This window comes from Mastomys coucha, unplaced genomic scaffold (genome assembly GCF_008632895.1).
Source record: "Mastomys coucha isolate ucsf_1 unplaced genomic scaffold, UCSF_Mcou_1 pScaffold8, whole genome shotgun sequence".
Taxonomy (NCBI): Eukaryota; Metazoa; Chordata; class Mammalia; order Rodentia; family Muridae; genus Mastomys; species Mastomys coucha.
The window spans coordinates 21,015,999-21,029,323 of record NW_022196914.1 but is presented as its reverse complement, the minus strand read 5'-3'; positions in this window follow the sequence as shown (position 1 = coordinate 21,029,323).

Genomic DNA, 13,325 nt, shown 5'->3' with positions numbered 1-13,325 from the left:
TGTGTGGATATGCCAACTGGTGGAGCTCGCATTTTGTGACTCTGCTGTTGTATGAGTGAGTCACCTATGTCATTGTGTAGCCATGCCATAGCCTGAACGTATCATTGTGTGTGCAGGACATTGCATGCAATCTGTCATGCTACAGGCATGACATCCTGTGTGTATGCTATTGCTTTCTCATTCCTCGAGGCCAGTGGTACCTGATGGGCTTGATCCCAGAGTGAAGAACAGAGTCAGTGCCACTTCTCAGTTTATCTGTGAAATATGCAAGAACTAAGCCATGATGGCATGGTGGCATGCAGACATACAGGTCGCTGGAGAAGTAGCTGAGAGTTCTACATCTGAATCTGCAGGCAACAGGAAGAGAGAGAAAGACACTGGGCTTGGAATGGGCTTTTTGAAAACTCAAAGGCTGTTCCTAGTGACACACATCTAGCTAACAAGGCCACACACCCTAACCATATCAAATAGTGCCATTCCCGACTACCACACGTATTCAAATCTCTAAGCCTATGAGGGCCATTCTCATCAACCCCCCACAGAGGCCAAGACAATTTTTATTGCTGTTACTACGTAATCTAAAAAAGTGGTCCAGAACCACTTTTCTGTGTATCCACTGAAACTTTTTTGGTCTGGCCTTATACAAGCAGAATTAAGCAGGTATGTGTCAGAATCAGGGAATTTATATGAGGAAGTATACACACACACACACAAGCTTTATATACATATATGTACATGTATACATATGCATATACATAATTATAAAATACATTTTAATGAAGTAGTAAAGCTTGGTATACTGTCCAGGAATTCTAGCTGAAGCAAGTTAGTAACAGGTCAACAGGATGCATGCCAAGCTTATATGGTTAAGACTGCCAGCTCACAGAAAATATTCAGCTCTACAAACCTTGTAAATATAATTCATATTTATGAAAAAGTATGGTGGTTTGAATGAAAATGGCCCCTATAGGCTCATAGGGAGTGACACTGCTTGAGGTATGGCCTTGCTGAAGGAAGTGTGTCATTGGGGTTAGGCTTTGAGGTTTGGAAAAACCCATTCCAAGTCCAGAATCTCTTTCTTTCTGCTGCCTGGAATCCAGAAGTAGAGCTCTCAGCTACCACAGCTGCCTATGTGCCTTGAGGATAATGGACTAAGCCTCTGAAACTGTAAGAAGGCCCAAATTAAAGTTTTCTTTTGTAAGAGTTGCCATGATGGTGGTGTCTCCTCCCAGCAACGGAACACTACGACAGAAGTGGGTACCAGGAAGCAGGGATGGCTGTGATAGCCCTGACGGAGCTGTTTGTGGGCAGAATGTGAACTTTGGATTGGGAAAGCAGTTGGACACTTTACAAGGGGGTTAATGGGCCAAACTAGAAGGGGCTTGGAAGAGAGCGGTGCTGAGACAAAGGTAGATTCTGACAGACCAGCACAAGAGGTTTCAGAGGAGAAGAATGTTAGTAAGCAGCCCAAGACCATTCTTGTGATATTCTAGCAAAGAGTGTGAGTACTTTCTGCCTTTAAAAAAAAAAAAAAAAAAAAAATATACGCCTGAGGCTAGATTGAAGAGTTTTGGAGGAAGGGCCCGGCAGAGGAGATTTCATGGCAGACAAGCATTCACTGTGTCGTATGGTTATTAGCGTTCACTCTTACTCTGCTCTATAATGAAAAGAAGCAAGCTGAGCAAGGAGTGTGCAACAGGCACAGTGTGAGGAGGAAAAGACACCGCGAAGTGTAATGGAGCTAAGTGCTTGGCTCGAGGAGATGAAACAATTTAAAGAAAAGCCTGATGCTGAAGAGAATAAAGCAAATGGTGACCTCAGGCGAGAGAGACTCCGCCCAGCTCAGCTTCCAACTTATGAGAAGGAATAAAGAAAAGCCTAAGGAGTGAAGGAACCCATAGAAAGCAGAAAGCTGAGGAAAACGTATTTGAAAGAGGGGGCCACATTCCAGGCCCAGCCAGCAGAAGCACTTGGCAGCTTTGGCTAAGTGGTTCTGGGTTTTAAAGTCAGAAGTCACAGATACAAGAAAGGGGTTGTGGAATCTCCTTCCCCGGCTAAAGAAAGCCACTGAGGCCAGGCATGTGTCAGGGGTGTCCCTGCAGTGGAGGCCCAGAGAGGGCATTGCATGTGATGCTGGGCATGTGAAGCCTGGATTGCCTTGGAGAATGTAAAAAGTTGCAGATGCTATAGTCATGGGATGCCTGCTGAGGAAAGCTGCTAACAGGGTGTGGAAACAGCCCAGGAGAAAGAGAAGTGTGTTGCAGTCAACAGAACTGAAAGGGGTTGGAGATCTGAAGAGCTCTTTGACATTAGACATGGAGCTGCAGAGTTGACTCTTATTGACCCAAACTCATTGATTGGTAACAATGGCTGACTGTCACAGAACATTTGACATGAACCAGGTGTTAGGATAAAGACATTAGATAGTTTATTTAAAATCAAGGTTTCTTTATCCCTGGAAAAATTCCATAAAACTCTTACAGTTGGCTCACATGCTAGGTCTACATCTACAGATTGACCAAATGTAGAGAAGATAATATTCTAAAAAACTAGATTGTATTGAACATGTTCAACGTTTGTTATGGTTATTATCTGAGCAATGCTACATGGTAATTCCTATACCATGTGCATTGCACCAGGTACTCTAAATAACCCATATAATTTAAACTATCCAGAAGGCTAGAATAGGTTATGTGCAGGTATTATGACATATTATGTGAGACACTTGAATGTCTCATATTTTGGTATCTGTAGGCAGGGGTGCTCTTGGAGCCACTCCCCCATGGAGACTAAAGTAGCTTGTACCATCTGTTAGGATCCAGACCAGACTGTTTCTGCTCAGGCCACCTTTACCTGTGGTCTATTCTGCAAAGGGAATAGCAAGCTCTAGAGAATCTGTGAATCCTTAAGCCCCTAACAGACTCCCAAGGCACCTGGATTCCAGGAGAACAGAAGGTGTCGAGGAAGTTTCTAGACCTTGGATTGCCAGATTCTGGGATATGAGAAGGCTCCTAGTGGTGGTACATCCCCCATTCTCACCCCATCTCTTGTGTAGTGGGTATACCACAACTATGTGTCCCTCCTCACGTCCCCTCACCCTTCTGGGCCATGTAAGACTTCCCCTCCACTCCCTGCTTGTCTCCCATGGGGAGTCAGAGCCAGCCTGACTATATGAAACCTTGACCTTCCTCTGAGATCCCCTTGGCCTGAACTCTCAGAGCCCATACCACACTGCTGTCTGTCTATGAAGTCAGTGTCTATACTTGACTCAGAACTCTTGCTATGTTGCTGTCTGTCTGGGACATTAGTAACTCTTCTAATGGATCTTTTACTCAAAAAGCTAATCCATCTCAATGTTGCCCTTGAATAACAAACCCTCAGTCTTTCACTACTGTAAAACTCTGGGGCTTAAACAACATGAAACAATATATTCAAGGCCACAGAGATAGTAAATGTCAGAGCCAGGCCTTGAATTCAGTCTTATCTGAGAACCTACCCTCTGGCTTGGGTGACACTAGTATCTTCTTTTCTAGTTCTTCCTCCGTGCTGCTGCTGGAAGTCTAAGGACCTTGAAAAAGCCAAAGAAGCTTGGAACCATTGTACCCTGTGTACAGTTTCAAGGTAGACATCTTCATAGCCTTAAATTGTCCATGAGACATCACAAACCACATTGAAGGGTTCAAGTGAGGAAACCATCGAGGCTTCGTGGACCATAGAGTCCCCTTGACATTGATTCAATGATTGCATCCAAAGGAAAACAGGAGTGTGTGTCTGAACAGCATTTACAACAGGTGACTTGTCCTGAGTCCTCAGATCCCACCCCAGAGTAAGTTCTTAGCATGGTGTCTCCTAATTTTCTAGGGTAAGCATAATGTGTGGCCTGAAAACAGGTCTCTGGAGGGCAGCTATTTGGACTCCTATTCCTGATTTACTGGAGCAAATGTCTAGTATTTCAGGCTGATTTTAAAAATGGTAACTTGTCAGGAGGCAGAGGGTACCTCTGGGACTTGAAACTGGTTTTTGTCCTCTTTTCTTATAGGACCATAGAAAGAAACTATTTAAATCACGTGGGTGAAGACACTAAGGGACAGAGGTAAGGCTTGACAGTAAAGGGTGAGAAGGAGATGCTATGAGTGTGTATGTCACCCTATTCAGAGAGCTGGGCTGGGTCCATTTGGGATGTTGTCGGTGAAATTCAACATGTTTCATGCACTAGCGAGACCCCCGGTTTTCCTGCTCACCTGGGCTATGGTTTATTTTAAAGGAGTTTGGCCACTTGTGATTTTTATTATAGGCCCTGAACTATAACTCAGAGATTGTATTAATCACTTTTCTTGTGCTCACAGTACCCATCAGTAGCAAGCTAAGTGGGGAAGGGTTTATGCTAGCTCATCGTATCTGTGGTTGTGGGGTCAGGGCATTGTGGAGCATCTCAGTTCATGGCGGCTGGGGTATAGGAGAGGAGGTTTACATTGTGGCAGAACAGAAGGAAGAGATGAGATGCGAAGTGAGCAGGGTTAATGTTCCACTGGGCACCTACCCAGGAATCTATTTCCAAGTAGGCACCACATGCAACGCTTCCAGAACCTCCCAGTACAGTCCCACCTGCCATGAATAAACATTCAAAACTTAAGCCTGGGGAAAAATAATCCACACACTCACAATCATTATCATATATTTCAGATATAAACCATAGTAGGTGTTTAACTATCCTGAAATTTAAAGTCAGAGAGAGGGAGGAGAGTCAGGAAAATAAGGCAGGGTGGGTGGGTATGGGTTGAAGGGATGGATTAGGAATGGGGAAAATGTAGGAACAAGGTAAGGCATTAGGATTGATTTTCCCAGTTCTCTGAATGCCTTTGGGATCCTAATGGGGATTGCACTGAATCTGTAGATTGCTTTGAGTTGTATGGCCTTTTCTACTTTGGCTCTGCTTTGTAAACATGGGAATTTGATGTGTTTTTTTAGTGTCTGGTCAATTTCTTTCTTCAGTGGTTTCAGTTGTCATTGTAGGAGTCTTTTGCCTTCTTACTTTGGGTTACTCTTAGGTATTCTGGAGTGGGGTTTCACTTGTCTGTTTTCTGAAAACATTCTTGGCAAGTTCATTTTTGTTATTTGGGAAAGCTGGTGATTCCTGAATGCTCATCTCATGTTTTGCTGCACCCTTAAGTGTTTATCAGTCTCAGACTTTCTGATGGACTTTCTTTTGTTATATAGGACAATTTCTTCTAAAATCAGAATACTTTGGCTTCTTCCTTCCTTGTTTCCCCCACTTACTCTTTTCTTTGTCTTATTTCTACAGCCAAGACTTGAGCACTGTATTAAATAAGAGGGTAGAGAGTAAACTCCTTATTTCCTTTCTGATCTTAGAGAAAATGCTTTTTCATTTACCCCATTTAGTATAGTTTGAACATGGATTTGTTGTACACAACATTAATTGTGATGAATTATGGTCTTTCTGTTCCTAGGCCCTTCAGGGCTTTTACTAAGAAAGGATGTTGAATTTTGTCAAAGGTCATTTTCTGCATCTATTGAGATGATCACATGGTCTTTTTGACCCAAGTCTACTTGTGTGTTGTATTATATCTGGCAATCTCTGTCTGTTGAGTCCTCTTTGCATCTCTAGTATGAAACCAACTTGATCATGGTATATGATCTTTTTGATGTGCTGTTTGAAATCAGTTTGCATGTACTGAAAAATTTCTGTCAGTGTTCATCAAAAAATTGCTTTACAGTTTTTGAGTGTGTGTGTGTGTGTGTGTGTGTGTGTGTGTGTGTGTGTGTGTGTGTGTATGTGTGTGTGTGCATGCTTGAGTGTGTTTGTGTCTCTGCTTGTGTGCATGTGCATTTATACCATGATACCCACATGGAGGTTGGAAAACAGCCTGTAGCAGTCTATTCTCTCCTTCCATCATGTGGCTCCTGGGTATGAAACACAGGTCATCAGGCATTGTACCAGTACCTTCACCCCTTGCATCAAATCTCAGCTTTGATATCATGTAATACTGGTTTTACGGAAAGCGTTTGGCTATATTCCTCCCCTTTTCACATTAAGGAATAGTGTGAGAAGTATGATGTAATTCCTTTAAATAATGGTAGAAATTGGAAGGAAACTCATGCAGCCCTGGACTTTCCTTTGTTGGTAAGCTTTGTATCATTACTTCAGTCACTTTGCTTTTTTTTCCTCTTCTTTTTCTTTGCTTTTTTTCTATGTGTAAGATGTTTCTGCTCTTTTGACTTAATTTTGGTGGTCATATGTGTCTAGGAATTTATAATTCCTTCTTTTGGATTTAATAGGTTGTCAAGGTATTATATATGTTATAGCTATTGTATAATATGTTATATGTTATATTAATTTTATCTAGCTGGGGTCACCTTTCCTTGGTTATGCCATCTAAGGTTGGCTCCTCACTTGTCTTCTTAAAGGAGCAGATGCTTTCAGTGCTTCGTCGCATCATTCACTTAGTCTTTAGTTATTCATTCCTGTTTTGTTCTTTACTAGTCCTTTCCACCTATTGACTTGGGTGGGGGGTTGACTTGTTATTGTTATTTTCTAAGATCTTGGCATGAGTCTTAACTTACTTGAGATTTCTGATTTAAAAATATTTTCATCCATTCTTTGAGAAATTCATCAACTCATATGTTTTGATCATATGCACCCCACTCCTTTCCCTCTCTTCACAAATCCACCCGTCCCTCTTAACCCCTCCAAATGTCACCTTCTTACATATAATAACTGCCAAGACCTTTTTTTTTTCTGTGCATACATTCATGGTGTGTGACTGTCTACTGGAGCTCAGTTACCAAGGATCACACTTTTTTTTTTGTAAAGATTTATTTATTTATTTTATAGATGTGAGTAGACTGTCACTGTCTTCAGACACACCAGAATAGGGCATCAGATATCATTACAGATGGTTGTGAGCCACCATGTGGTTCCTGGGAATTGAGGCTTCTTCCTTCCTTCCTTCCTTTCTTTCTTTCTTTCTTTCTTTCTTTCTTTCTTTCTTTCTTTCTTTATTCCTTTCTTTAAAAAGATTTAGTTATTTATTTTATAAGTACACTGTAGCTGTCTTCAGACACACCAGAAGAGGGCATAGGATCCCATTACAGATGGTTGTGAGACACCATGTGGTTGCTGGGAGTTGAACTCAGGACCTCTGGAAGAGCAGTGCTCTTAACCGTTGAGCCATCTTTCCAGCCTAAGGATCACACACTTAAGAAAACCTACTCTCCATCTCCCAGAAACAACGAACTGTTCATAACTCCTCAGCTAAGGGAGGGAGTTTGCAAGCCCCTCCCAGATCCACACTGAAATGTTCACTGGCGTGATCTCGTGATCAATACAGATCAATGGGTCTGGATGGCCTATTGGTGAGATTGGGGTGGTGAAGTCACCTGCTATTATTATATTTGGAGCTATCTCTCTTTTTATGTCCAAAAGTGCTTGTTACATAGAACTGAGAGCTCAATGTTCGTTGGCGCACATTTATTTACAATTGCAATATGTTCTTGATGGATAGACCTCCTTAGTAATACATTCTTTATCTCTGTGACTAATTTTGGCTTAAAGTCTATTCACCAGATATAATTATAGCTATATCTGTTTGTCTTTTTATAGCCATGCCCTTGGTAAATAGGCTTCCACCCCTCACTCTTGGTCTGGTGTGACTTTGGCAGTGAGGAGTTGTCTACACCTTTAGTTTTTCCCTTAGCTTCTACTTCTAATCTGTGAATTCTTTTCTAAGGACTATCTCTTGACCATGCTCTAAGAGTTCTTGAATGTATAGTCACACTTGGTTTTGTTTCTTTCTTTGTTTTGTTTTCTTCATTCATCTTCTACTGTGGTATTCACTTTATCTGTCTTCTTCCCTGATATTCTTTCCTTTGCTTAATCTAGACTATTGGTATTATTTCCCATCATGTTTTTTATTTGATTTATTGAGTTTTTAAAATCTCTAACATGTCTGCCTAATTCTTTTTCAGTGACATATGTTTCTTCTAGACAGCAGGTAGATTTTTTTTCCTTAAAACTTCAATTAGTCTACAGCTTTTTAATTTAGAGGGATGTGATGACTAATCTTGGCTGTCAACTTAATTGATCCCAAATTGCTGGGGACCTGTTTCTTACATGCAAGAAGTCCATTAATAACATCCTCTTTAATATCTTCCTTCAATTCTAAAGAAATTCTAAACAAATGTGGTTAATACATCTGAGCTATTGTGAAATCTAAAGAGCTTCCCTGCCCCTTTGGTAGACTGTTGTGAAAAACACATGCCCATTTGTTGGTTTGACCCAAACAAATGGCTCCACTGTAGTTTACCAGGTTGAAGAGGAGGGCCAGCTAGTGAAAGTCTCTTATCTTTCTACTGCCTCAAATACCAAATTAATTGCACATTGCGGAAAGATGTTTCGAGTACCATTTGTGTTCATTGAGATTGATGCTTATGGAGAATCAGAGGCTCTCTCTCCTCTCTCTCTCTCTGTCTGTTTACCTCCCTTCCTTCCTTCCTTCCTTCCTTCCTTCCTTCCTTCCTTCCTTCCTTCCTTCCTTCCTTTCTATCTCTATCTCTATCTCTCTATCTCTATCTCTATCTCTATCTCTATCTCTATCTCTATCTCTATCTCTATCTCTATCTCTATCTCTGTCTCCCCACACTCCTCCAGAACTATACAGGGCTTCTCAGATGTGGGCACTCTGTACCCCACACAGAATGCTACTCTTCCTGTCATATAGAGCACGCATGCATGATTGCTGGCTCCTTTCTGTGCCAACAAAAGCCTCAGCAGGATCTTCCACCTCTTTTGAACTCCAGCTCCTCCGCTGACTCCCTTCCTGGGGAAATTCCTTGGGCTTAGTATTTCAAACATGGTAAGCAGGCAGGGACAGTGGAGGTGGAGTATTATATTTTGAAATGAAAATGCACCTGAAATATGAGCCTGGAGGTGCTTGTCATGCACTGCTGAAGCTGGAAAAGTGACTGATATAGCTTGTGAGGGGTGGGTGTGGATGAGGGAGGGAGGAGAGAGTGGAGTGTGGTTGACAGGTAAACCACATAGCAAAGGAGCCAGAGTACCTACAAAAACAAAACAAAACAAAAAAACAAACAACCCCCCAAAACAAAAAACCAACAATAAAAACAAAAACAAAAAAAACCCGAAACATGTAAATGTGTGTAAACATACACAGGGAATTATCTCACTAAATCCACAGCTTGCAATTTTTAGGCTAGGTTGGTGGCCAGCAAGCCCCAGTAATCTCTCTGTTTCCATCACTCCTCAGGTGTCTTGGAGCAGATCTAGGAAAATATTGAGCAGGTAGAGCTGTCCAGTGGGCCTTTCTAGAGTGGAGATCACCTGTTTCTGTGCTGACCCAGCCAGCAACCTCTAGAAGAGCTGTCAGACCCCCTGGAACTGGACTTACAGACCCTTGTGAGCTGCCATTGTGGATGCTGCAAAGTGAACGAACCTAGGTCTCCACAAGAACAGTCAGTGCTCTTCAGCCCTGAGCCATCACTCCAGCCCAGGTCTTTTTAAAAAGGTAGCTCTCCTTAAAACTGTAGTTTTATTGTGTGTGTGCACTTGTGCATTCCCCCTCTGTCTCCCCAGCATTTCAAATGTGGCAACAGTGGCCGAGGAGCTCACTTTTTAGCTTTGTTTACCTTAGACAACTTCACTTTACTGAAGCGCCCATGCATAGTGGCTATGACCTTGGCAGTCTGGTTCAAAGGCATCAAGCAGTCCAATAACTGCTCAAAGAATTTTACTCTCTCCTTACCTGTGATGGGGCACAATGCTTCCTCTCCAGGTTGAGGAAAAGCTACTTGAGACACATTTGTGTTCCAGTATCCATAACCTGGTCACCAAGTTGCTTGGGGAGTCAGGAAGAAAGTTCATGGCAGATATATCTCCCACCCACCTCTGCTCTCTGCATTCCAAGCCCAGCTTCCTAAACAGCTGTACACCAAAGCTTCTCCCCAGTCCGTCTGTGGGATTTATTTCTGGGAATGCATCTGAGCTTATTTTCTGAATTGAAGTCTCCAAGGCCCTGCTTCCTTTCCTTGTTTGTTTTAGCAGGTTTTATCCATCTGTTTTATCATTTCTTTTTACCTCAGGGTCTATAAATTTAACTGTGATCAAACAACTAGAAGAAACGATCTGCTTCCACAAGATTCCTGCTGCGTTTGAAGCTCTAATTAGTAACTCCTGCCTGTTGACCTGTCCTGAGACTCCCTGTCATTCCTGGGTCTTACTTTACTCAGCCAGCGGCACATGGAAACAAGGAGACGAAGAAAAAGAAGGAGGACGAGAAGGAGGAGGAGGAAAAGAAGGAGAAGAGGAGGAGGAGAAGGAGGAGGAAAAGGAACAGGAGGAAGAGGAGGAGGAGAAAAGGAGGAGGGGGAAGAGGGAGGGAAGAGGAGCTGGAGGAGGAGGGGAGGAAAGAGCAGAGGAAGAGAAGGAGAAGGGGAGGAGGAAGAAGAGGAGGGGAAGAGGAAGAAGAGAAGAGGAAGGGAGGAGGAGACTGTGGGTCACTTGCTAGTTCTTATTGCTGCTTGTTAAAGGTGAGAAACCTGTGGCCTTGTGAGTGAAAATGACATGCCCAAGGTCCCACACAACTGGAACCAGCCTAACTCTCTTATACTTTTGGTTGTGAGCCTAGCCTTTAACGGCTGAGTCATCTTTCCAGCCCCAGCCCAACTCTCGAATACAAGCTTTCTTACATCAGACTGTGTGTCCAAAGGTGCTAGATTCTGAGATTTTAGGGAAAACACTACTTAATTTCCTGTTTCTGAGGTTTCCCTCTTATTCTGTACCATTGTTTTGGGGTTGCAAGAAGACCTGTGTTAGTGCATAGTCTGCTGCTCAAACAGAACACCTGATGGTATTTTGTAAAAGCAAGGGATTGGTTTAACTCTGAGTTTTGGAGGATGAAGTTGAAGATTAGGAATCTTTACTTGCTTGGTCTGGCTGAGACCTGGCAGAAACTATTATAGATGATGGACCATGTGACCAAGTGACCATGTGGCAAGACAGGCTTGCTACTTCTAAATCTACTTGTTCTAAGGGGAACTAGCTGGGCTCCCGTGACCCCTCCAGAGGACAGTACTGTGAATGTCTTAACTATGCTGTAGTAGGCTTCACTTATTAAAGGCTCCACCAATTTTCAACTCTGTCACACTAGAGACCAACTTGCAGCCCCAAAGTTTTGATGGATATGCTCAAAGAAATCCCTGTATCAAATCCTTGACCTTAAGTTTATGAGTGGAAAATGAAGCTATTCCTAAGCTTTTGTCAATACTACCTTCCTCTGGTTTTCGACCTGTTCAGTGTTCTCAGTAATGCTTGCTTATGGAATTCTGTTAAGAAGTCGTGTTCCACTTAGCATTGGGGATAAGTTTCAAGAAACACTTCATTACAGCATTTTACCCTTGTGTGGCCATCACAATGTCTGGTTTTCAATCCAGGTGCTTAGAAACTTCTCTGTGGCAAATGCAGGCCCTTCTCTGTTAGCTTCATTGCCTTCAGTGAATCAGACTTGTTGACAGCTCCCATCCCATAGTTCCTGCTCTTTGACAATCACTATTATGGCAGAAAGGGGTATGCCTGACTAAGCAGCAATAACCAGCCCTGAGTTTCCCCTTTAACATCCCTCACCACTGTTAGTTCACTGTCTAGTCAGTCACTCAACATGGGTTCTTATGGTCAGTGTTAGTGCTAGATCTGGAATGGTTAGGGGCCACAATAAGTACAATATGACATTAATTTCAGCACAAGAGAAAATTACGTAGTTCTGGGGTAAACATGAGGTCACCAAGGCCACTAAAAGTATAACATGACAGACTTATACAAAAGTCTTTATGGGTAGAAGGAGGAAAGGGTAACAGACTGACAGAAAACACAGGACAAGAAGCACAGAAGTCAGAACCAGTCATATTGCTGTTGTCAAACATCACACTGATCACAATGGCACTTTCTACGGTCTTACATGGCAGGTGGCACAAGCCTGTGAGTGTCACGCTGCACCGTGACAGCTGTGGTGTCTCTAGGTGACAGGAAACTTTGGACTGCTTTACGGTCTTACGAAACTACCATCACTGAATGATTTGTTAGTGACAGAAACATATAGCACGTTATTGACGTCTGACGGGCAATGAGATTCTCGTAGGGAGAAGTTGGACGTCTTGTCCAAGGGCACACAGGTAGCAGGATGCAGAGTCAGAAGATGAATCAGAGGAGTCCCAGAACCTGCTCTTGAGAGCTTTTCTAGTAGCCCAACAGGATTGGTGTCTCTTTTCTTTGTCCATCCTTCCCAAGCAGGGTAGTTCTAGATTAGGAATACAGACCTACCAGTAGAAAGAAGAGAAGCAGGGAATAGAGGGATATTCTGACTTAGACCTGGGACATTCTTGCATGTTGATGGATGAAAATCCCAAAGTCAGACAGTTCTGTAGTCATTTCCTCCGGATCTCCCTGTTCTCCTCGCTATCATCCCTGCTGAGGATCTTGCTGATCGTTCCTGATGCCGATCTTGTCATTGCTATTTGAAAGTAACCTTCCTGTTGACAGAGAGACCCCCTTGGCTTGCTCACTCTGTTCCCTCCTTATCCTGAATAACACCATAGCCACTGACTTGCTCTGTCAGTGCTTTTTAAGAAAGAGCACTGTGTCAGTTTCTTTTTTCATGGTTGTAACCTCACAAGAAGCAGCGACAGAGGAGGGTTGCTGACAACATGAGAAGGGATAAAGTCCATCATGGTGGGGAAGGTGCGGTGGTGGCAGGAGCATACTATGGCAGTGGGTCACATTGCATCAACCATCTGGAAGCAGAGAGAGATGAATGCTGTTGATGAACTCCTCGCCTTTATAGTCAGCCCAAGGCTCCAGCTGGTGGAATGCCACACGACAGTTAAAGTGGATCTTCCCACCAGTGTCAATCCAAAGATGGATAAGTCTAATCGCCAGTGATTTGCTAATAGTAAGCACCCCTTTAGGTTAAAAGGCAAATGGAGGGGGACCAGAGCCATTTGGTCCCCACACTAGGTTTATGGTTCAGCCATCCCCTTCTCCCTTTCATTTGTCTTAGTGACTGGAGGGCTTTGGAGTGGCAGAGAAGAGTGTCACAAAGCTGAGGGTGCTTCTGCAATCTATCAGGTACAGAAAACATTACTTATTTAGAGTTAACACTTTGGAGAGGTAAGGAGATCATTCATTATTATTACTTACAAAAGAATCCTAATGTCTTGTGCATGTAGAAATGATTCTACTTTCTGCTAAGTAACTATGTATCCAACTCATAACAAGGATGCACTCGTTTCATGGCAGA